Genomic DNA, 23,047 nt, shown 5'->3' with positions numbered 1-23,047 from the left:
AACTTTTTGTGCCTTATAAACATTAACCTTCCTGATACTGCATCATTCCCTGTGATCTACCAAAATAATAGTTAGCTGCGTGTATTTGATTACATTATTGTCTATAAATTGGCAACTGATATCAGACTCACCTGAAATGCTACTCCAACTTTTTGTTTAGACCTTTTATTCCTTCTTTTAAAAAACTGTTAAAGAATGTGTCTGATCCCCCAGATTTTAGTTTGCACTGAAATACTAGATATTCAATATTGATATTAAAGATACCAAGTGTGTTTTGTGTTTTTAAGGCTGAAAAGAAATTTGTGACTTTTTTTGTGAAGATACTCTATTTGAGAGAGAAAGCAAGAGACAGCATGAGTGGAGGAGGAGGAGCAGAGGGGTAGAGAGAGAAGCAGACTCCCTGCTGAGCAGGGAGCCCAATGTGGGGCTCGATCCCAGGACCCTGAGATCATGACCTGAGCCAAAGGCAGATGCTTAACCCACTGAGCACTCAGGTGGCCCTTGTGACATTTTTTAATAAGCCATATACTACTAATTTCCAACTTTAAGTATGACTGGATGACATCTCCTAATTATTGGCTAGGAAAGACTTCTTGCGCATACTGTGTATTTCAAAGAGTTTTGCTAAGATAGTTCTCTCTGCCCTCCTCATTAGGAGAATGACCAAATGAAAGGTCCTCCTGCTGGATACAGTGTACTTACATAGATTCAGTAAAGCTTTTTATAAATTTTTATCTTTGCCCTGTTTTCCCTAAGAAGTATCCCTAACCATGTTGCTGTGAGCTTAAATATTTTGTTCCCAAGATCAGTGGGCTCTGGGAGAGCAGTATGGATAGAGGTGGAGTGTCTGACTTGACCATGAAAATGAGCCAGCTCATTCCCTATCTTTAGGGAGATCTCCTCTAGGGAGATGAGATTCCCTGTCTTTAGGGAGATCTGCCCCAGTCCATGTGTGTTCTGTGGACCTTCAGCTCTGTAAAACAGAGGTAGCCCTTGAATAAAGTGTTCCATAATCACATTAGCTCAGAAACTGGTATGTTCTCTCTTCCTTTTTTGGAAGGCACATAATGCACTGTAGGCTCTGTGAAATCTTGTGGTTAAAAGAAAAGCTGGGGGACCCCGTTTAACTTCTGAAGAGGCATTTCCATTTGACCATGCCATCTTTTTAGTGGAACACCCACCCATTAGCTTCTCCACAATTTGTGTGCCAGAGAATGCTGCCTTAAATCATTCCATGTAGGTAATTCTTGATTTAAATGACATCTAGAGAACAGAATGTGATGGATGTTGCTTCAGATAATCCATCAGCATAGCTACTTTCTTGTTAAAGGAAACTTTGTGTGTGCTGTTTCCAGTGGTGGTTTCTGTAAGACTATTTGCTCAGCTTTAATATGCAGAAGAAAAGTGTAGTATAAAGCAAGGAAGGCTAACTATACAGGACAGAAATGGTCATAGTTCTCATTAGCCTGACTGAACTCAGAGATCACTAGGTGCATTATGGAGCCAAAGAAGTTGATATTTAGGGATTATGGGGAGAGTTGCAAAATTACTTGTTCTTGCACTTGAAGGTTAAATATCTCAGGGATGGTAGTCTACTAACTAATGATATGCAAAAACTCTGTCTCTCTCCCTCTCTCCTGTGGATTTAAATAACCCAAACATGAAAATTCAGAATTTCCTTTCCTGGCATTTGCAACACACTCTTTCAGATAATAACCACACAATTCTAATTCAAGTGGAAGAAAAAAAAATTCACTAAAGTCAGTTATCAAAGGAGGGAAAATTTATGGGTTTGCTCCCTGGTGAGCAATTTTTGCCTCTCAGATTTAGTTTGGAAACGATTTCCCTCAGCCACGAATTAAAGAATAATGGAAACACAGTTGTTACTTGTTTTTATAACCTAGATAATTTCACCTGAAAAGAGTCGGTATGTTGGGCATGGCCTATTTACCTTTCAGATTATAGACAGGATGTGCTGAGCAAAAAGAAAATAATGTCCAGCCATATTCTTGCCTTTTTTCCATTACATTTTGTTGGCTCCAAGTAGTTAGAACTCCTTTTACTATTCATTTCTCTGAGCCAAATGGATTTTCCAATGTTTAAAAAAGTGAGAGGAAACATAAAACTTTTTAGACCAAGCCCTTCTTTTCCTTGGGCCCTGTTGAGTGACCTTTATGAAAAGCCCACATACAGCCCAGGAGACATTTACAGTTTGGAAAGAGTTGCTGTGTGCGTGCGCTGGCGCATGTGTGTGTGTGTGTGTGTGTGTGTGTGTGTGTACCTGTGCACACATGTGCACTCACACAGGCTGGTAACTTTCAAATGAAGCAGAGAATCTGTGGTGGTTCTTTTCTTGGATTCTAACTCACGTCCACATTGGGATTTCAGAAGGAATGGTGTTTTTCTACTACCACCTCCATTTTTTCTTTCCAGGGCAGTGTGTGGTGGTTAGCATATTTGGAGGTAGGAAGATCCCAGCTCACGTTCAGGCTTTGCCATCAATGAGTGTGACTGTATGCAAGATCTTTGGCTTCTCTGAAACTTTGTGTCCTCACCTGGAGGGTGGAGAGAGGTATGGGAGGAGCGTACCGATCTCAGAGGGTCGTAGGAAGCATCAGGTGGGAACTCCAGTACAGTGGCTCGTGCAGTGGCAGGTCTCTTGTAAGTTGGCGTCTCGTTACTCCTTTCTTTCCTAAGTTTTGTCAGTATGCTGAGCTGTTCTGGTTTTCAGTAACTGTTTTAGAGAAAGGGAATCCTGTGAAGACTTGACTGCCTCCCTCATTAGCCTTTTATAAAAAAGATAGTTATATATAGGTGATTTCAACCTTATGAGATACCCACAGACTAGCAATTAGGATATATAGAGAGATTTGTCTCTTGGACTTGTCCAAAGGTTGGCTGATGGCTGGGTGCTTCAACTGAAGAGGTGAAAGTAGGTTTTAGAGGAAAAGCAATACAACTTTGAAAGTAAATAGAAGAGGGTGTTTACCCAAAGGGTATGAAAACACTAATTCAAGAGGATATGTACCCTATGTTTATTGAGGCGTTATTTATAATACCTAAACTATAGAAGTAGCCAAGTGTCCACTGATAGATGAATGGATAAAGAAGATGTGGGGTGTGTGTGTGTGTTTGTGTGTATGTATGTATGTATATATGTGGAATATTATTTAGTCATAAAGAGAATGAAATCTTTCCATTTACTACAACATGGGTAGATCTAGAGAGTATAATGCTAAGTGAAATAAGTCAGTGAGAGCAAGACAAATACCATATGATGTTACTCCTATGTGGAATTTATTAAACAAAACAAACGAACAAAGGAAAAAAAGATAAGCCAAGAAATAGACTTTTAACTATAGAGAACCAACAGATGGCTACAGAGGGGCGGGGGATGGGGAATGGGGGAAATGAAGGGAATTAAGAGTGTACTTACTATGACGAGCTCTGAGTAATGTATGGAGGTGTTGAATCACTCTATTGTACACCTGAAACTGATGTAACACTGTATGTTAACTTATCGGAATTAAAATAAAAATAACAATAAACAAAACCTCAAATCATAAGAGTGAATAGATAAGCACTTTTCTGCTGCATGTAGGACATTGTATGAAAGTGTCTCAAGCTACCATTTATTTAAAAACTGCTTCCCCCCAGTAATGGAATAACTTGTTGGCTTGCTATGTATAGTCTAGTGTTAGTTTAAGTATTTTTTATTGAGAACTCTCTGGAACTGCAAGAAATAATGAGGCATCGTATGCCAGCAACGTCAGGAAAATCTTTTGTCCCGCCCTCTGGTCCTGACCTGCCAGCCCTTCCTGAAGCTTTCAAATTCTCCAGTTCTCTGCATTCTGCTGTTTTCTAGTACATTAAATGGACAGAAGTAAATGCTGCCAGTGTTAAGCCCTTCCTTATCCTGTTGGGTTTTTTTTTTTTTTAAGATGATATTTATTTGACAGAGAGAAAGAGCACAAGCAGGGGGAGCGGGAGGGAGAGGGAGAAGCAGACTCCCTGCAGAGCAAGGACCCTGATGCAGGCTCCATACCAGGACCCTTGGGATCATGACCTGAGCCGAAGGCAGACAGCTTAACTGACTGAGCCAGGTGCCCTCCTGTTGGTTTCTGATACTAAAGGTTTGTAAGGTTAGTCTTATGGATAGAGTGAATTTCTCTCTCAGGTTTTCAGTGGCCTCGTCTGTCACTGTTTGTAAAGGACTTCAATATTCTCACCACTTAAACTCAAGAGTTCTGATGATGCTTTGTATTTGCCACAAATACATTCTGATGACTTTGTATTTATCAGTCAAGTCGCTGATTTGAAATGCAAATTTTAGTCCTGTATTTTCCCACCACCGAGGGAGGAGGGAGCCACTGCAGGATAGATAGCATCTGAGAAGTGGGAACAAATGGAAACAGCATGAGAAATGGAGTGGGATGACTCAAGGAGGAGTTGGCTTTCTGGCCCCATGATCTCATCCATGCCCAGCGCTCACCAGTCACTCACTCAAGGCAAGCGGTTAAATGTGGCAAAAGCAAAGAGCAGCAAAAGGAAACCACACTCTTTGGGCTGAGTGACTCCACTGTGGCTCCTCTTTCTGGATGCCAGTATGGTTTGGCATCTGCAAGACTGGGTCTCAAATCTGGTTACTTGGGCATCATTAATTCAGCATATACAAAAATATTTATTGTGCCCTGTATATTTCTGAGGGTCAAGGTCTAGTGGTGAATGATCAGATCAAGGCCTGGTTTTCAGATAGCTCAGATTTTGGTGCAAAGCACAGATACTGACAAGCAGACATGCAAGTCAGATGTTGATAGAGGCTCTGAGTTAAGACAAAGCACGGTGTGGGGGACAGTAGGCCTGCAGGAGCCAGCAGGGGGTGTTTCTGCTATGCATTGGATGGTCATGGAAGTCTTGCTGGTAAGGTATTCCTTAGAGACCTGGAGGACAAGAGAAAAAAGCTGTATAGATATCTGGCAAAAGAGTTTTTGGGAGAGGGGAGCAGTATGGAGGTCCTCAACTGGGATTGTGTGTGGCATTCAGGTATAGCGAAAGGTCAATGTGTGTGTCTCTCCAAAGGGAAACAGTAGGAGATGACATCAGAGAGGTAGTGGTCTGTCTGGAGGACCCTGCAGGCTATTGTAAGGATTTTGGCCTTAGTCTCATGTGAGGACAGAAGCCTTTGGAGGGCTTTAATCCACAAAGTAACATGATTTAACTGTATTTTAAAGGCTCATACAATTATGGAGGTGAAGTTTCCTGATCTCCCTACAAGCTGGAGCCTAGCCTCAGGAGAATCACTGGTGTGTTCCAGGCTGAGGGCAGGAGAAAACCAGTGTCTTAGCTCATGCGGTCAGGTGGAAAGAATGAATACTCCCCTCTGCCGTGTGGGTTTGTTCAGTCCCTCAACTGATTAGGTGAGGCCCACCCACATGGGGAGGGAGTTTACTTTCCTCTGTCTACCAATTTCAATACTGGTCTCATCTGGAAACACTCTCATAGATCCACCTAGAAATTATGTTGCAACCCAATATCTGGGAATCCTGTAGCCTGGTCAAGCTGACACATAAAATTAACCATCACAGCCACCTTGGCTGCTGCATAGAGAGTTAACTGCAGGGGCAAGGATGAAAGCAGGGAGAGTTAAAAGATAAATACAATAATCCAGACCAGAGGTGATAGTGGCGTGGAACCAGTGAGTGGTAGCCACTCGTGTTTGGGTAGTCTCAGGCTTCATTTTCTTTTATAGAATATAGGGATGATAATAAATCATCTAAGAATATAGGGATGATAATAAATCATCTAAGGTTATAGAGAAGGTTGCAATAGATAATATGGAGAAAGCATGTAGTCCAGTGCCTGGAATGAAGCTAGTGTGTACATAGCTGTCTACTAATTTTAGTGTGATCATCGAGATTTTGCTCGAAAACTTCCAGGATTGGGACATACCATGACACTGGCTATTCAAGTACAGAATTTCTCTCTCTCTCTCTCTTTTTTTTTTTTAAGATTTATTTATTCATTTGAGAGAGAGAGAGAGAGGGCGAAACATGCATGTGCGGAGGAGGAGCAGAGGGAGAAGGAGAGGTAGAATTCCCAGCAGATTCCTTGCTGAGAATGGAGCCCGGCTTGGGGCTCCATCATACAACCCTGAGATCATGACTTGAGCCAAAATCAAGAGTAGGATGCTCAGCTGACCAAGCCACCCAAGTACCTCTACAGAATTTTAAATTCTAAGATTTAAAATTTATCTCTTCTGTATACATTTGAAACCTATTTCCAACCTGGTTCTGCTCTCCAGAACAAAACTGGTTGAAATCTAATTTTTATTCTACTCACTAGCTCTGTATTATTTGAATGAGGCTTATCTTATTGTTAGGACAAGATTGCTCATTAAAAATTCTCCCACAGTACTCCATCCATTGTGGGGATATTAATAAATAGCATTTCATTTCTCCCCCTACCACCCCTTTTGTTAACACAAGCATTTGGAACAAGCTTTATTTGCACAACATTCTTGACTTTGATCATAAGCTGAACAAGTACTTCAGGCATTTCTGTTTTCTCTTAGGAAAGCATATGGTCTCAGGGTAGGGGGGTGGTACTAGAATAAGGAACAAGATTTAATTTCTTTTTCACAAAGAAGGTTATAAAAAGATGGTACGTTGGCAATGTGTGTTGGTGTGTTGTGGAGACTTTTTTTTTTTTCCACAGCCTACCTTGCCAAAGTTTTAATTTTTCAAACCACATATCAGAATATGATAGGCTGGCCAAATGTGCAAACCATGACCAGAAAGCAGACACAAATGGGAATACAGTGAGAAAACTTTCCCTTACACTTACTGAGTCACCAAAGTTTTTCTGTTTATTTTTTTGTAGTTGTATGTTTATTCCAATTTCCTGTAAGTCTATTCTTATCTTTTTTCTAAAAATTTATTTATTTATTTATTTATTTATTTGAGAGAGAGAGAGAAGGAGAGAGAGAGAGAGAGAGAGAGAGACAGAGAGAGAAGCACATAAGCAGGAGAGGGGCAGAGGGAGAAGCAAACTCCCTGCTGAGCCAGGAGCTTGATCCCAGGACCCTGAGGCCATACCTGAGCTGAAGGCAGATGCTTAACCGACTGAGCCACCCAGGTGCCTCAGTCAGTTCTCATTTGAATCCTGATTCTACTCCTCCATTTGGTAACTGCCACGTCCCAGCCACAGCGCTGTGTGGATAGGCATAACCAGTCCACTTCTCCCGTGGGAAGCAGACCCCCTGATGAGGGAAGTACAGTGTGCTGTGGGAGTGCAAGGGAAGCCACCTAAAGTAGACTTGGGGAGGTCAGAGAAGGTTTTCTGAGTGGCTGAGACCAAGAGGGGACCAGGAGGTTGCTTGATGGCAGTGTTGGTGAGGCTGTGGATGGGAAGAGGGCCACAGGGGCAGCCACATATGAAGACACAGAGCCAAGGAAGAGTGGCATCCTGCAGAGCTGAGCCAAGAGACGTCCCTGGAACATACTGTGGGGGACATGGGGGTGCTTGGGCATGAGGTTGGAGAGTGAGGTTGGGGAGGGTCTTGTATACCTTGTTAAAGAGCATGAGGGAGCCACTGAAGGGCTTTGTTTGGATATGGGGGAGGGAGGGAGGGAGGGAGGATGGCTCTGGCGCAGAGTACAGAATGGTCTGGAAGGGAGCAAATGGGTAAGAGGAAGGAAGGGGGCTGTTGAGAGCTTGGAGAACATTCCCCTCACCCACATATGCAATATTTATTATGGCAGACTGCAACTTTGACGTCTGGAGTATGAAAATTAGTTTCATGTCCCAATTTCTCCCTCTTCTGTATTTGGATGCTAATGTCTGATTTCTCACAATGTTGCTGTCGAAATGCCACTCCTGTCATTCTTGCACGCACTCCTGTTTGAATCATATTCCTTAGGGCTGACGCTGAAGTCCTGCTGCCTCTTATGCAACGTATCTCACACCTTCATGTCTTTCCTACTTTCTAGAATCTTCCTCTTTCTTCCTTCAATATGTCACTTGCTCAGTAACTAATGAAGTCTCATTGCATGATCAGGGCAATTACAAGTCAACAAATACTTTGTCAAGCAGAATACTAGATTGGGGGGATTTATGGGTGAAAAACTCAAACATAGTTCTTACCCTGGTGGCATTGGCTACCCTAGTGTAAAAAGGATCAGCATTTCTCTGAAAGCATTTAGCATTAAAATGGAATCAAATAGATTTCATACAAATATCTGTATTGCAGGGGTGCCTGGGTGGCTCAGTTGGTTAAGCATCTGCCTTTGGCTCGGGTCCTGATCCCAGAGTCCTGGGATCAAGCCTTGCATTGGGCTCCCTGCTCAGTGGGGAGTCTGCTTCTGTCTCTCCCCTTGCCCCTCCCCCTGCTCATGTTCTCTCTCTCTTGTTCTCAAATAAATAAATCTTAAAAAAAAAAAAAAAAACAACCAAACCAAGTATCTGTATTGCCTTACATTCCAGCAATCTGACCTAGACCCATTTTACCCTCCCGTCCACACTTGAAGTTCACTGAGGGCAGAAGCCCAGGAAGAAAGGCATCAGTAACCATCACTGTTGCATGACAGCAGCAAGCATTCATCCACCTTATTCAGCAGGAGCCATTGTTCTAAGGGCTTTAACCCATTTCATCCATAAAGTGATGTCCAACTCAGTTGTTAAAAAATATCCCTACTTTAAAGATCATGAAGTAGATCTACAGTAGTTCCCTGTTTACTTGAGTAACAAATGTCTGGGTTTGTGTGTTCACGTTTTGAGGCCCACTCAGCCCTCCATCCCAAGCAAATCATTCACCTGATGACCACTGTCCTACAGTACTGGGGTCAGGCGGCAGCAACTGTGCCAGAATCAGAGAGCTTCTCCAGTTAATGCCACTACTTCTGCAAAGTTTGCAGTCATTTCTGGGTGGGATGTGTAGGGTGTTAGATCCTCTGTTTCTCTCTTTCATAGAAGTGGAAAGTCAGCAGGCAAATGAAGGCTCCCAGGGGCAAGGCAGAAGGAAAGGGCACATGGCTATTGCTCTCTTCCCTTCCAGTATAATCCAGAAGGGCTTTCGGTCCCAGACTGATTTCAGCTAAAATGTGAAGGTTTTGGTGACCGATTTCATGTACATTGATGGGGGTTAGAGAATGTATGTAGAAATAGAGTTGGAAGAAAAAAAAAGAAATAGAGTTGAAACCTTAGTTGCTTTATTTTCTTCCTTCTTACCCTATTTTTCCTTGTGCTCTCCTTTTTAAAGGCTGACTTTAACTCTTAATAATAACCCAGTAATATATGCCAGGTTTTTAAAAGATTTTTATTTTTAGAGAGAGAGCAGAGGAGGGGTGGGGGGATAGAGAGGAAGAGAGAGAGAAAAAGAAAGAAAAGAAAGAAAAGAAAAAATCCTAAGCAGGCTCCATGCCCAGTGTGGAGCCCGATGTGGGGCTCAATCTTACGACCCCAAGGCCTGAGCAGAAATCAAGAGTCAGACACTTAACTAATTGAACCTCCTGTGCTGGTTTTAAAACAAAACAAAAGCTTCCAAGGTATTGATTGTATGATCAGTTCGCCTTCCAGATTCCTTCTCTGTGTGCAAATATGTAAACACATGGATGGATATATATATTTATACACACACACACACATCATGTAATAGAGAAATGGGATCTTTACAGGTATTTTTTTCTTTAACTTTTCTTTACAAATTTAAGTTAGTGTTTTGTGGACATGCTTCTTTGTTAAGAGTATATAGACCCACCTTTCTTTTTAAGTGTTTGTTCTGATAAATGAAACTTTTTGTACTTGTATAAATGTGAAACTGTATCTGTTTAGGAAAACTTTCTAGAAGTGGAATTGCCTAATAAAAGGGTATGTGCATTCTAATTGGATATGTTGCTAAATTGCCCTCCCAAACTGTTGTGTTGACAGCTCCCATCATACATGTAGGAAAGCCCCCTTCCTTGACACTCTGGATATTTTCAAATTTTTTGCCTTCTCTAATCTGAGATGTGAAAAGAATATATCTCATTGTTTAATCAATGTTTCCTCTTTTAAGGAGGAAGAAAATTTTAGCAAGACAAGCTCACCTCATGAATCTGTCTTTAAAAAATACGCAGTTTGTCCAGTTCCATTATAGTTTCAGCTCATTTTACACCATGGTATTCACAGTACTGTCAGCTTAGAAAAATAAGTCCTATCAAGAAAAGTATATTGTATTTTGGAGACATGAACGAATGGACAATAATGTTTATAATGTTGGTAAGAGATGCATTATCACACAAAACAGTTTATGTTCACTGATTAGATGTTGCTATATAGGAAAAGGAACTTATAAAAATTTAGACAAGTTGAAGCCAGAGGTTGCAAACTAACTAGAAAATTCAGTTAACTCTAAAGCTCCATTTTCTCAATATTTAAGTGCATTAAGGATTGATTAAGTGGTGGATTTCAGATACACTTGGCACCTCTTGGGATGAGGTTAGTCGTAGTCAGTGCCTCATTTCCATAGAAATACATAAGCTCTGTGTTAACCAAAAGCCTCAATGGTTTTGAAGCATTTCCTTACCCCCAGGAGGGAGGTCCTTTTGGTTTGACTCTTTTGGTAAGTGTTTGTGAGCTATTAGCCACATGAATGTAGGGTGTAGGGTTTTTTTTTTTCCAGTGTCTTTGACCCTCAGTATATTCATCTATTAAAAAAAAAATCCAAGAAGGACAAGCAAGGCCTTTAAATATGTGCCATGTAATATGTAAAAGGCAAGGGTGCTCTTTTTTTTCCCCTTATTTACTTTTAGCCTTCAGTTTACACATTAAGAAACCAGTATAGAGACACCTGGGGAGCGTCCGACTCTTGGTTTTGGCTCAGGTCATGATTCCGGGGTCCTGGGATCCAAGCATATTGGGCTCCATGCTCAGCGAGGAGTCTGCTTGAAGCTTCTCTTTCTCTCTTTGCCCCTTCCCCAACCCTCTCTTTCTCTTTCTGTGTTTCTTAAAAAAATAAATAAATAAATAAAACTTTTTAAAACTTTTGGGAACTGGGCATTCAAGGATAGATTTTAAGACAGTCAAGAGTAGTCTTAGGTATGCAAGCCTGTAGATTTATTAAGAGAAAGAAAAGGAAGACTGACTCAAATTATGGCAATTATTTTATATATAAAATAATTTTATTATTTTAATTTTATTAAAATTTTAATTTTAATTATTTATTCATGAGAGACACAGAGAGAGAGACAGAGACACAGACAGAGGGAGAAGCAGGCTCCATGCAGGGAGCCTGATGTGGAACTCAACCCTGGGACTCTGGGATCATGCCCTGAGCCAAAGGCAGACACTTAACCCTGAGCCACCCAGGGATCCCAAATTATGGCAATTAAAGTAAAAGTAAGCACCATGTAGAAACCTCCCTGATTTTAGAAATTTGCTTATCTAGCTATGTCAAAAACATTCACTTTTTTAAAAAAAGATTTTATTTATTTATTCATGAGTGACACAGAGAGAGAAGCAGAGACAAAGGCAAAGGGAGAAGCAGGCTCCCTGTAGGATCCCAGGATCATGCCTGAGCCAAAGGCAGATGCTCAACCACTGAGCTGCTTCAACATTCACATTTTTACAGTAGAAAAACTAGGGGAAAATTCTGCCATAAATGGATAGTCATAATTTTGTTATCATCTCTATTATAAGTAGAAAGGTACTGTGATTTGCTGTGGAGTTGTTGAATAAAATCACTTAAGTTAATTTTGAATATTACAAGATGGCTCAATTTCAGCCTACTCAGTGTTAGTTCAACTTCCTCAGAGTTCACATTTCTTAAATCTAATAATTCTCTTTTGTAAATGTAGTCAAGGAGGAAGTTGCTTAAGGCTTAAGCTAAACTGATAGTAAGTCATTTCTAACTAGTAGTCTATGTAAAGAAACCATATTCTCTTGAAGAAATTTAACAGCATCACAGTTGATTGACCTCTGGGTCATTGGTGTAAACTATTTTGCACGCTGGCTTTTTTTTGTAGGTTTTTTCCTGTAGAAAAAAATGTAGTTGATGATGAGTTAGCTTCATTGTCTCATTTATACAATGTAAATATTCTTGAGAAATTTCAAAAATTTAGGTGATCAGTAATGTTGCTACCATTAATTTTAATTAATAAAATTTCATCCCACTAATTTATTCAGACTCCAGTTTAAATAGTAAGACAGATATTGGGGGTTTATATAGGATATAACACAGATGATTCTTGCTTTAAGGAACATTAAGATCTGAGATTTGGTGAATGGTGTAATTCTTTTTTTCTTTTTTTAGCTTAAAAATTTGTACATCAGTTTGTTAACGGAACCATTCAAGCACACAACAAAGGGGAAAGAAGTTTAACAATGAGTATCTATATTCCCCCCCACCTCTTAGATTCCATCATTAAATTTTTACACTACTTGCTTTATCACACATCTCTCCATCCTTTTATCCTTCTATCCCTTGTATGGACGAAACCGATGGATACTCCCTGTGAATTCTCTAGTAGAGTCTAAGCCTACATTCTTCACTGCGTTTACTTGGATGGTTGATGGTTATATTTTATGCAGATAACTTGCATAGCCCTACATCATGGCTGAAGGGGTTTTTTGACCCTTTGTTAATTTGGGATTTGTTTTCCTCTGTATTGCTGAGGCCTTCTGTGCATTCTGGGAGAATCAGGAAGGCTGCCTGAGAGTTCAAATGGGGACTCTTTGGGTGCACAAGAGGAGGAGGAAGAAAGTGATAAATGAGTTCAGTGGAATCTCCCGATGTTTAATCTGGGGTGTGCTTATCCTCACTGCCTGTCCTGGGCTTGTTGGCTAGGGCTTGGGGGCCAGCTGAGGGCTGCCAGTTCTAAGATCTCGTGTTTCTTTGGAGGAAGTGGAAGGATGTAAACTTGGCAAGCTTTATTTTCTTTCTCCTGGAATCATCGGTTGCTTTTCTGGGTAGATTGTGTTGTAAGCACCTGGCACAGAAGGATCTCTTTGGAACTCGTTTGAGAAGTGGAGGCCCCTCTGTTAAGAAGCGCAACCATGGTGGGATAAAAGGGAGAGCCTCTGAAAGGTCAATCGGAGAGTTATTGAATTACTTGTTTTGAAAGCAGATCCTTCCCAAGCTTAGTGCCAGCTCCCTGCTCTGATTGAAAGGTGCTTCCAGTCTAGCAGGTTTGAGTCATTTCATTGTGAGGGCTGGATCAGTCTGCAGCATTTCCAGTGGATTTCTCTTCAGAGCTGTTTCCATCACTGAGTTTCTTAATTTAGATGTTTCATGATCACTTGAGCTAAAGATATAAGTGTTTGATCACTCTTGCTTGGTGGGAACTGAAGGTACTTTCGATGGGGGGCCAGATTTAATCTTCCATATTGAATGACTGTTCTCAAACTTACAAAGTGGATCTTAGTACCCTTTTCCAAAAACAGTAACAGCCTATTTTGGGTTATTTAGAGGATTTCAATCAGAGTTTTAACTTTTGCATATATAATTTCCTTCTTAGGCTTCCTTTATGGTTTCTTTTGGAACTAGCTAGATGCATGCATTCTCTACAGAGATGCTGGTTAGAAAGGGGTCCTTCCTTCTTATGGAGATTATACTTCTGAGTATTACAGAGTAAGTTAAATGCAGTGATGATGCATGTATTTCCTTGATTAGACTTGAGGCCATAGATTGAATTGGACTAGAGGTTCTTGGTTGCATATTGAAATAACAGAGTTTGAAAACACTGATGCCAGCTTAATAGGATTGCAGAATGCAAGCTCAATATACAAAAATTAATTGTATTTCTATACACTAGCAAAGGATAGTATGATAATGGCACATTAAAAACAATTATTAGCAATAATTCAAAAGGAATAAAATACATAGGAATCAGTTTAACAAAAGAAGTACAAAACTTCTACTCTGAAAACTATATTGTTGGAAGAAATTCAAGAACACTGAATAGAAAGACACTCCATATTCATGGATTAATACAGGCATACGTAGGAGATATTGGAGATTTGGTTACCAACTTAATAAAGCAAATATTGTAATGAAGCATGCCCAATGAATTTTTTCGTTTCCCAGCACATATGTTATGTTTACACTATATTGTAGCCTTTTAAGTGTGCAATAGCATTACATCTAAAAAAACCCCCTATTAATTAAAAAATACCTTATTACTAAAACATTCTAACCATCCTCTGAGCTTTCAATGAGTCACAATCACCAATGGATCACCATAACAAATATAATATATAATGAAAATGTTTGAAATATGCAAAGAATTACCAAAGTAGGACGCAGAGACAGGAAGTGAGCAAATGCTATTGGAAAAATGGTGCAATAGCCTTGCTGGATTGGATGCAGGGTTGCCACAAATCTTCAGTTTGTAAAAAAAACATAGTATCTGGGAAGCATGATACACAAGGCATGCCTATATTGTTAAAATGGCCATGAAGTGGATCTATAGATACAAATCCTATCAAAATCCCAAATATCTTCTTTGCAGAAATCAACAAGCTTGTCCGAAATTTTGTATGGAAAATTGAGGGACCTAGCATAGCCAACACAGTCTCATAAAAGTTGAACAAAGTTGGAGAAATTGCTTCCGGATTTCAAACTTAACTACAGCACTGTAATAATCAAAACTGTGTCACGCTGTCATAAGGATAGACAGGTTGATGGAATAGAATTGGCAGTTCCAGAAATAAATTCTCATGTCGGTCGTCAATGGATTTCCATCAAGGATGGCAAGGCAGTTCAAAGGGAGAAAGAATAGTTTTTCGATATGCTGGGACAACTGGATGCCATTTGCAAGAGAGGAGGTTGGACTGTTTCTTCACACCATGGACAAACATTAAATCAAATGGATTCTACCTAACTGTAAGAGCTAAACCTGCAAACTTCTTGAAGAAAATATGGGAAATAGAAAAAATTTCGTTACCTCAGATTAGGCAAAGCATGAACAAAAGAAAAAAAATTGGACTTCATCAAGATTGAAAACCTTCATGATGGGCATCCTCTGGAAAATGAAAAGATAACCAAACCCATTATGGGAGAAAATATTTGCAAATCAAATCCAGTATGGGACACCTGCAGAATATATGAAGAACTCTTAGAACTCAATAATAAAAACACAAATATAACCCAATTAAAAATGGGGAAAGAATCTGAATAGACCTTTATCCAAATAAGCCTAGATCAAAGAAGTCTCCCTACTTTGAGTGCCAGTCACAAGCCTAGGTTGTTAATTGCACTTTTGATCGACTGGCTGTAAATGATAGGTTCCCATGACCTCCTCCTTGGGTTCAATTAACTTGCTAGAGCAGCTCCAAGAACTCAGAGAAGCATTTTACTTACTAGATTATTGGTTTATTATAAAATGATATAACTCCGGAACAGCCAGCAGGAAGACCTGCATAAGGCAAGGTGTGGGGAAAGAGCATGGAGCTTCCATGTGCTCCAAAGTGCACCATTCTTAACAAATCTGTGTGTGTTCACCAACCAGTAAGCTCTCTGACTTCTGTATTTTTATGGAGGTTTCATTCCATAGGCATGACTGAATCAATCCCCAGTGGCCCAGGATATAACTTCCAGCCTCTCTCCCCTCCCTGGAGGTCAGTCGATTCATGGGACTGTAAGTTTTGGCCCTCTACTCATAGGGTTGGTGCTTTGACCTGGGGCGGGGAGCTTCCCAAAGTTGCCTCTGTTTGTTAACGTAACAGAAGATACCTTGATCTCTCTGATTCCTTAGGCGATCCCAAAAGTTTTAGAAGCTCTGTGCAAGAAATAGGAAGAATGTATTTGTACTTCTTTTAAATCATAGTATCACAGCCACCCTGCCCATTAGTGCCTCATAGTTTCAAGTGTTTCTTGTCCATAGAAACATACCTGTCTTATATCCTTTTCTTCAAGGCTCTGACCTCTGCAAGGAAGCCACTGCCTCATCTGACTATCCTCCTGTCCTAACTATTCGTGAATGGTGACAGGATTATTCTAGAGATGAGGTTTTAATAAAAGAAATCTAAAGGTTGAAATACCTGGTAATGTTGACAGGTGGACTGAGTGGAGAGAGTGAGGCTTTTGGAGGTACATAACTATATACACCTAATTTGTTTTTGAGAGAGAGAGAGAGAGAGAGAGAGAGAGAGCGCAAACACGCATATAGGGTTGGGGGAGGGGTAGAGGGAGAGAGATTCTTAAGCAGACTCCATGCCCAGCATGGAGCCGAACATGAGGCTCCATCCATGTGACCCTGAGACCATAACCTGAGCCAAAATCAGGAGTCAGATGCTTAACACACTGAACCACCCGGGCACCCCTATATACACCTAGTTTTAAAGTCCTAATTATAATAAGTGCTACAAAGGAGACATAAAGAGTGGGTACAGTCTTGGAAGGGTTTTAAGCTGATGACAGAAGGGATCAGATTTAGACTTGTATTAAAGTTCCTTTTGCCAGCAGTGTGGAGAATTAATTAGAAAGAGGCAAATCAGATATAGGAAGATCAGTGAATGGATGGACTAAGGCAGAAGTCCAGGTAGCAGGTAATGGAAAGTGGTCTAAGTATGGGGCAGGAAGAGATTGGGAGAGGTGAACAGGCCTGATCAATACTTAGGACATGGAATGGATAGGACTTTGGAATGTATAAAATCATGCAGTAATGTGTTTTGTAGTACCTTCTATGTGTTTTTCTGGAATCCATCCAAGACGACCATGTCCCTGTACTTTTTCTAGTGGTACAAGATAAGACACAAGTAAATATCATAGGTAGTAGAAAGTGCTATGAAGAAAAATAAAGCAGGGTAAGAAGGCCTGATACAGGAGGGAAGATTGGCCTTTTTAGTCAGTGAAGGCCGATCTGAGGAGGTGACACTGAGCACAACCCTGAATGACCTGAGATGGAAACATCTAGGGGAAGGACATTCTAGAGAGAGTAAATGACTCCAACCAAGAAAGAAGCCAAGTGTGACATGTCGAAGAAATAGTGGCCAGGTTCATTTTCCCAGAGTAAAGGGAGAATGTGGTAGAAATGAGCTGAGCAGTCGCCAGGAGTCAGAAACAAGTAGGACCATATGAGCCATGGTAAGGAGTTGGCGAGGCCATCTACATGAGATGCACATTCTTTGGAGGGTTTGGGGGCAGGAGAATAAAATATGATTTATGTTTTAGAAAGATGTATGAAGAGGACTGGGCTACTGTGTGGAGTAGAGACCAGAAAGAAAGCTAGTGCAGAGGTCTCCAAAAGGGGTGATGGGGACTTGAGTTTGCAGCGGAAATGATGAGAAATGCTGAGTTTGGGGACATGTTTTGGTTGAGAGTTTGAGCAAAGAGGCATCAAGGGTGTCTTTGTTTTTGTTTTGGCTGAGTAATTGGGTAATTGGTTCCATCTACTGAGCTGGGGAAGACTGGGGATGTGGGGAAGCTGGTATGTTGGGACAGTGGGATTCAAAGGCTCTGTTAAGTAGTGAGGGCATGGTTAGGCGAAGACTTCTAGTAGGCATTTATTGGATCCAGGGTAAGACAAAGAGATGTTAGAGATGATCCATGCATTTCCGGGTTGTGCAACTGGGTGGATGGAAATGTCATTTGTGAATATATAGAGAGAATGAGATAGAAAATGAGAGAGAGATAGAAAATGCAAGACAAGGACAGGACTTGGAGGAGAGAAAAAAAATCATTATTATATATGATGGTCCATGGCCTAAAAATGTTTCTGTGTTCTCCCATACAAATTGAGTGGAATGTTGACTATTTAAAAAAGGAAAAAAAAAAAAAAAAAACCCAAAACATTTCTTTCTTTTTGTGTGTCATCAGGATTTTCAAAAAGTTTTGTTCAAAACATTTCCCTTAGACTCTGTTACGAAAATTGCATATATTGGCATCTGTTTAATGCTATTATTTAATGGAATGTAATTTTTTTTTAAGGAGATAGAATTTTATGGAATGCAAGGGAGCAACAAAGGACAGACCATCTGCCAGGAGGTTGTGATGGGGGCTGTAGGGGAGGGAGAGAAGAGGGAGCGAGAAGGTATGGGAACATACTGAATTTTCCCTTTTTGGGTATCTGTGTCAGGTTGTGGGTAACCCATTGGTCAGCTACAGCCTATGGATATTTTGAAGTGAGTCACTTAACAAGGCTGTTTGCATTCAGCCTGCTGGTCAACGGGGCCCTTTTACCTTACTTGGGTTTCCATAGCTCAAGCCTATTGCCAAAAAAGGGCCTCTGTATTCCCCACTGACTGACCGACAATGACACAACTTTGGCATTTGGATGGAAGTCTTGCCTGCAGTAGCTGTTTCCTGCTGGGTGGGGTGGGGGACACCCTGTCCCTACCTAAACTTGTTGGGCCATTGGGGATTCTGTGCAGTTACAGGCAGAGCTTAGTATTAGATTAACGTGCTCATAGGCGATTTAAGTGAAACTCCAAGGTGGCTGGGTCCTTGGGGTATACAGCAGGAGGGGACCCTCAGACAGGTCCTTGTGGACTTGTCACCTGTGTATGGAATGGAGTCAGTCCGATATGCAGGAGCATATTTTGCCTGTAGGTCAAGACAGTGGCCGGACCAGTGGGGACAGAGGAAAAAGTGGGGGCCCGAAAGCAGCACACAGTGGCTGAGAGTCAGTCAATGGGTCCACAAGGTGTGCAGATGCGCCCTGGACTAGTTGTCGCTGCCGACTGTGCCACACACTGGGGGTGGAGTGGGAGAGCAGAGAGAAGGGGTCCTTGGCCCTCATGGGTGGGCCCAGTCTGACCATCAGGCCAGAGCCCTTGTCTGGGAAGGACTAGGTTAGACTGCCAGGTGGGGGCCAGAAAGTGAAAGGGAAAGGAGGGGGAGATTTCTCCCAAGGGCCAGAGGGGAAATCCTTTGTTCTTTCTGGCAAGGGCTCTGGTGGCTTTCTCCTCCTTCCCCCCATCAGGAACTTCTAGCCTGAACCTCGCCTAGGAGTAATCTCAGCCTGAGGTCATCAGCTCCCCCCACAGCCTCCTTTTTTTTTTTTTTCCCCCCCACAGCCTCCTTGAGCCCACCCTATGCCTCCCAAGAAAGTCCTGAGAAATTCCCATATAATCCAGGGAGAAGCCAGGCCCCACTGGGCCAGAGGTTCCCTGGGAGGGCCAGCAAATGTGAGGTGGTTGTATGGGTTGGGGGCCGGTGGCCCAATGGTGAAAGAATTCACCCCAGGGCAGAAGAGAGGAGATAGAAGTTTACTGAGTACAGTGCAGGGGAGCTGAAGAGAGGAGATAGAAGTTTACTGAGTACAGTGCAGGGGAGCTGTCTGCAGGACGGCAAAGCAGAGACTGCCTGCCTGGGAGGGAATTTTTTTTTTTTTAATGTGACTAAATGATGGTGCTTTTTCTCCCCCTCTTTGTGTCTTCATTTACAGTCTGGAAGCCAGTCTCTTCTAGAATTGTTAACCATTTATGTGGGTTTGGTTTGTATAACATGCACAGGGGAGTTCCAATGAATGTTTTTGCTTCTGTTGTGCTTCAGCCAGAGGTGCTGGGGGAGAGAAGGGAGGGTTTGGGATTAAATTCTTAGTGAAAGCCGTTGGAAGACAGAATAAACCGAAGGTGCTTGAAAATTCAACAAGAAGAAATAACTAGGGCTGGCGGTTGTCCCTCTTGCCTTTCGACTAGAAATGCATGCTCACGGTGATGGAGTGTTAAGCTGTCCTGATAGCTTGCTGTCTGTATTCATGCATGCATGCCCTGTAGCCCGTATGTATAGCTGTGACTTCTCCCCTAGAATCATGGGTCATGTAATATTGTGTCCAGGAGGGTCCTTGTTGGCAGCTTCAGAATTTACTGGCTTTACATGTCCGTACCTAAGAACATTACATTAACAAATAGAACTCCTAAGAACATTACATTAACAAATAGAACTCCTGAACAAATGATAAACTCCTGGGAAAGCTTAGATTTCAACTTTACAGGTTTGTAAAATAAGTTGAAATGATTTTTTTTTTTTTTTTGCCTGTAAAGACTCACAAAGTGTTTATTTCTGTTGGACTCTAAGCTTTTTCTACAGGTGCAAATAGTTCTAGCGAGAGGCTTGAATAGAGGTGTGTATGATGTCCTGTTGCAAATATCTGCTCTGTTTATGGAGGTTCTGTACCACAGTGGCTTATTAACTGGTTCTCCAAAGGGAGTAGAGAAAGGATAATCTCAGAAATCAGAGGATTAACATTTCCTCACCAAGTTTTTGATAGAACGTCTAAGATTAAATGAAGTGGAGTAGAAATAAAACCAAATAATCTGCAGTTTGCGATTTTTTCAAAGGGTTCCCGTATATACAATTCCAGGTTTGTGTTTTGTGTGTACATGTCTTTTAAACCCTGTGAGGTAACCATAGCCAGATATTAATTGTTTCTGGTTTTCCAATGAAGGGAAGCAGGTTTGGGGCACAACTTAAGTGACTTTCCCATTGTCACCTGAGGGAATGGCACCATGGCTAGAGCCACATAATTCTTTTTTTTTTTTTTTAATTTTTTTAAATTTTTATTTATTTATGATAGTCACAGAGAGAGAGAGAGAGAGAGAGAGGCAGAGACACAGGCAGAGGGAGAAGCAGGCTCCATGCACCGGGAGCCCGATGTGGGATTCGATCCCAGGTCTCCAGGATCGCGCCCCGGGCCAAAGGCAGGCGCCAAACCGCTGCGCCACCCAGGGATCCCCGAGCCACATAATTCTAATAGATGTTCATAATGCTGTTCATTTTGTTTTCTCAGATACCTTCCCCTGAGCCTGGAGACCATACATTTTCAGAGCCTTTCTGCTTAAATTTCAAGTGGCAGTTGGGGAACATGGGTGGTGGTCACACTGGAATCTGTGTGGCAGATGGATGGCAGCGAGGTCCTTAGGAACAGAGCCGGTGGACAGGCCTTTGCATCATTTATTCATTTGTCCTTTGGTGTAACCCCCCTTTTTGTGAGCCAGCTTTTTTGCTTTTCCTCTTGAGTTTTGCACATGTACTGAAATTCTTCCCCATATTTCCAAGTTATGGCTCTCTTCTCCTTTTCCATTCTTCTTAGCACAAGAGGCTGTGTCTGGCACAGAAACTCCTAGAGCAAGGAATTGTTCACCCTTCTCTCAAACAAGAAAATAAAAGCTAAAATACGGTACCTATAGTACAGTCAACTGTAGGAAGAATTCCTCAAGAGAAGCCCTGTTCCCAGATACCTTTTTTCTCCAGTTCATACTGAATCATGAACATTTTCCCTGTGTGTTTAAACATAATTTGAAAATATTTTCATGATTCTTCAGCATGCTGTTGTATGAATTTAGCATAAGTTATTTACATGCTCTTCTATTTTGGATACTTGGGTTACTTTCCCATTTTTTTCTCCTGATGAAGTCATAGGGGGAAAATGGACTCCTTGAAGAAGGGAATTATTAAGTAGTTCTAGAAATACAAATCTGGTTTAAATATTTTGCTCTAGTCTTTGCTTTGGTAGTACATTGTAACGGTAATTTCAATCAGGTAAATATATGATTTGTTTCTAGAAATAATGTCATTGTTGTATTAGTTTTCTTTTCAGGTAGGGAAAAAGAATAAAGATAGGTGTGCCTGGGTGGCTCAGTCTGTTAAGTGTCTGCCTTTGGCTCAGGTCATGATCTCAAGGTCCTGGGATTGAGCCCCAATGTCCTGGGATTGAGCCCCATGTCAGGCTTCCTGCTTAGTGGAGAGTCTGCTTCTCCTTTCCTCTGCCCCTCCCCCCTCATGTTTGCTTTCTCTCTCTTCTCTCAAATAAATCAATGAAATCTTAAAAAAATAAAAAAAGAATAAAGATGACCAGTGAAAGGAACAGGTTCACAATTATAGTTTCAGTATTCTGACCATAGAATTTCTTTAATAATTAAGCTTTTAGGGATCCCTGGGTGGCACAGTGGTTTAGTGCCTGCCTTTGGCCCAGGGCGCGATCCTGGAGACCCGGGATCGAATCCCACGTTGGGTTCCTGGTGCATCGAGCCTGCTTCTCCCTCTGCCTGTGTCTCTGTCTGTCTGTCTCTCTCTCTCTCTCTGTGACTATCATAAATAAAAAATAATAATAATAATTAAGCTTTTATAAAAGGTTGGTGCAACAGCAATATTTCTAATGGAGCAGGTTGATACATAAATGCATAAATTTGAAAAATTTGAACCCAGTTGTAATCATCACTTTTTAAGAGTTGTTAAGTCATAGACTGGCTTATGTGTTTTTGGAGTGTTCTCCTCAAACATGTGTGCTTGACTTTTTTTCATCATGCATACAGACAAGAGCTCATCCAATTATGAGCAAATTAGTGGCAATTGAGGAGTCAACTTCTGGATTTTTAAGAGCTCTTTCTTTCGGAACTATGGCCCTTAGTCTCCTGTGGGTATGTGGGGCTGGGTTGGGAGGGAGAAGGAAGGAGTCTGAGGTATCCATAATGCTGTCAATCCTTCTACCTTCTCAGTCTGACCCTGTTTTCACCCACTGCCCAAGATCCAGATCCAGGTGCAAGAGGGAATGAGAAGACTCTTCTTTCTGGGTTTCCTTCCTTCCTCCCTCTATTCCCCTCCCCTCCTTTCTCCCATTTATTTATCCATTTGAGAGAGAGAGCAAGCAGGGGGAGGGGCAGGGGGAGAGGGAAAATCCCAAGCAGACTCCCCCTGAGCTCTGAGGCTGACTCTGGGCTACTGCCCATGACCCTGGATCATGACTTGAGCTGAAACTGAGATTTGGACATTCCACCTATCGAGCCACCCAGGCACCCCTCTGGGTTTCTTTCTTTCTTTTTTTTTTTTAAAATACAATTTCTTCTTTCCCCAGGTTCTACTCAAACCTCCTCACTATCACACCCACTGAGATGCATAGTTTTGGAAGGTCTCATTCTCCCAAATTGTCTTTGATATTACTTTTCCCAGGTGTATTTGCCATTGAGAGTGTTCCTAGATAATAAGTTAGTGCCTTAATCTTAAAATTGACCATTGAACAATGCACAGGTTAGGGGCACCAACTGGATCCCCCACCCATGCAGTCGAAAATCTACATATAACTTTTGACTCCCCCAGAACTTAACTGGTAATAGCCTACTGTTGACCAGAAGC

At 41.5% G+C, this 23,047-nt stretch overlaps 1 protein-coding gene across 2 annotated transcripts in view; it reads left to right on the top strand.

Annotated features, from left to right (window-relative positions):
* RNF144B (ring finger protein 144B) overlaps nt 1-23,047 on the top strand; it is a 78,226-nt gene that overhangs the window by 16,037 nt on the left and 39,142 nt on the right. The window lies entirely within an intron of this gene.

The sequence above is a fragment of the Vulpes lagopus genome, chromosome 10 (assembly GCF_018345385.1).
Source record: "Vulpes lagopus strain Blue_001 chromosome 10, ASM1834538v1, whole genome shotgun sequence".
Taxonomy (NCBI): Eukaryota; Metazoa; Chordata; class Mammalia; order Carnivora; family Canidae; genus Vulpes; species Vulpes lagopus.
Note: the sequence above shows the minus strand (reverse complement) of the source record. Positions and strands in the feature narration are given on the sequence as shown.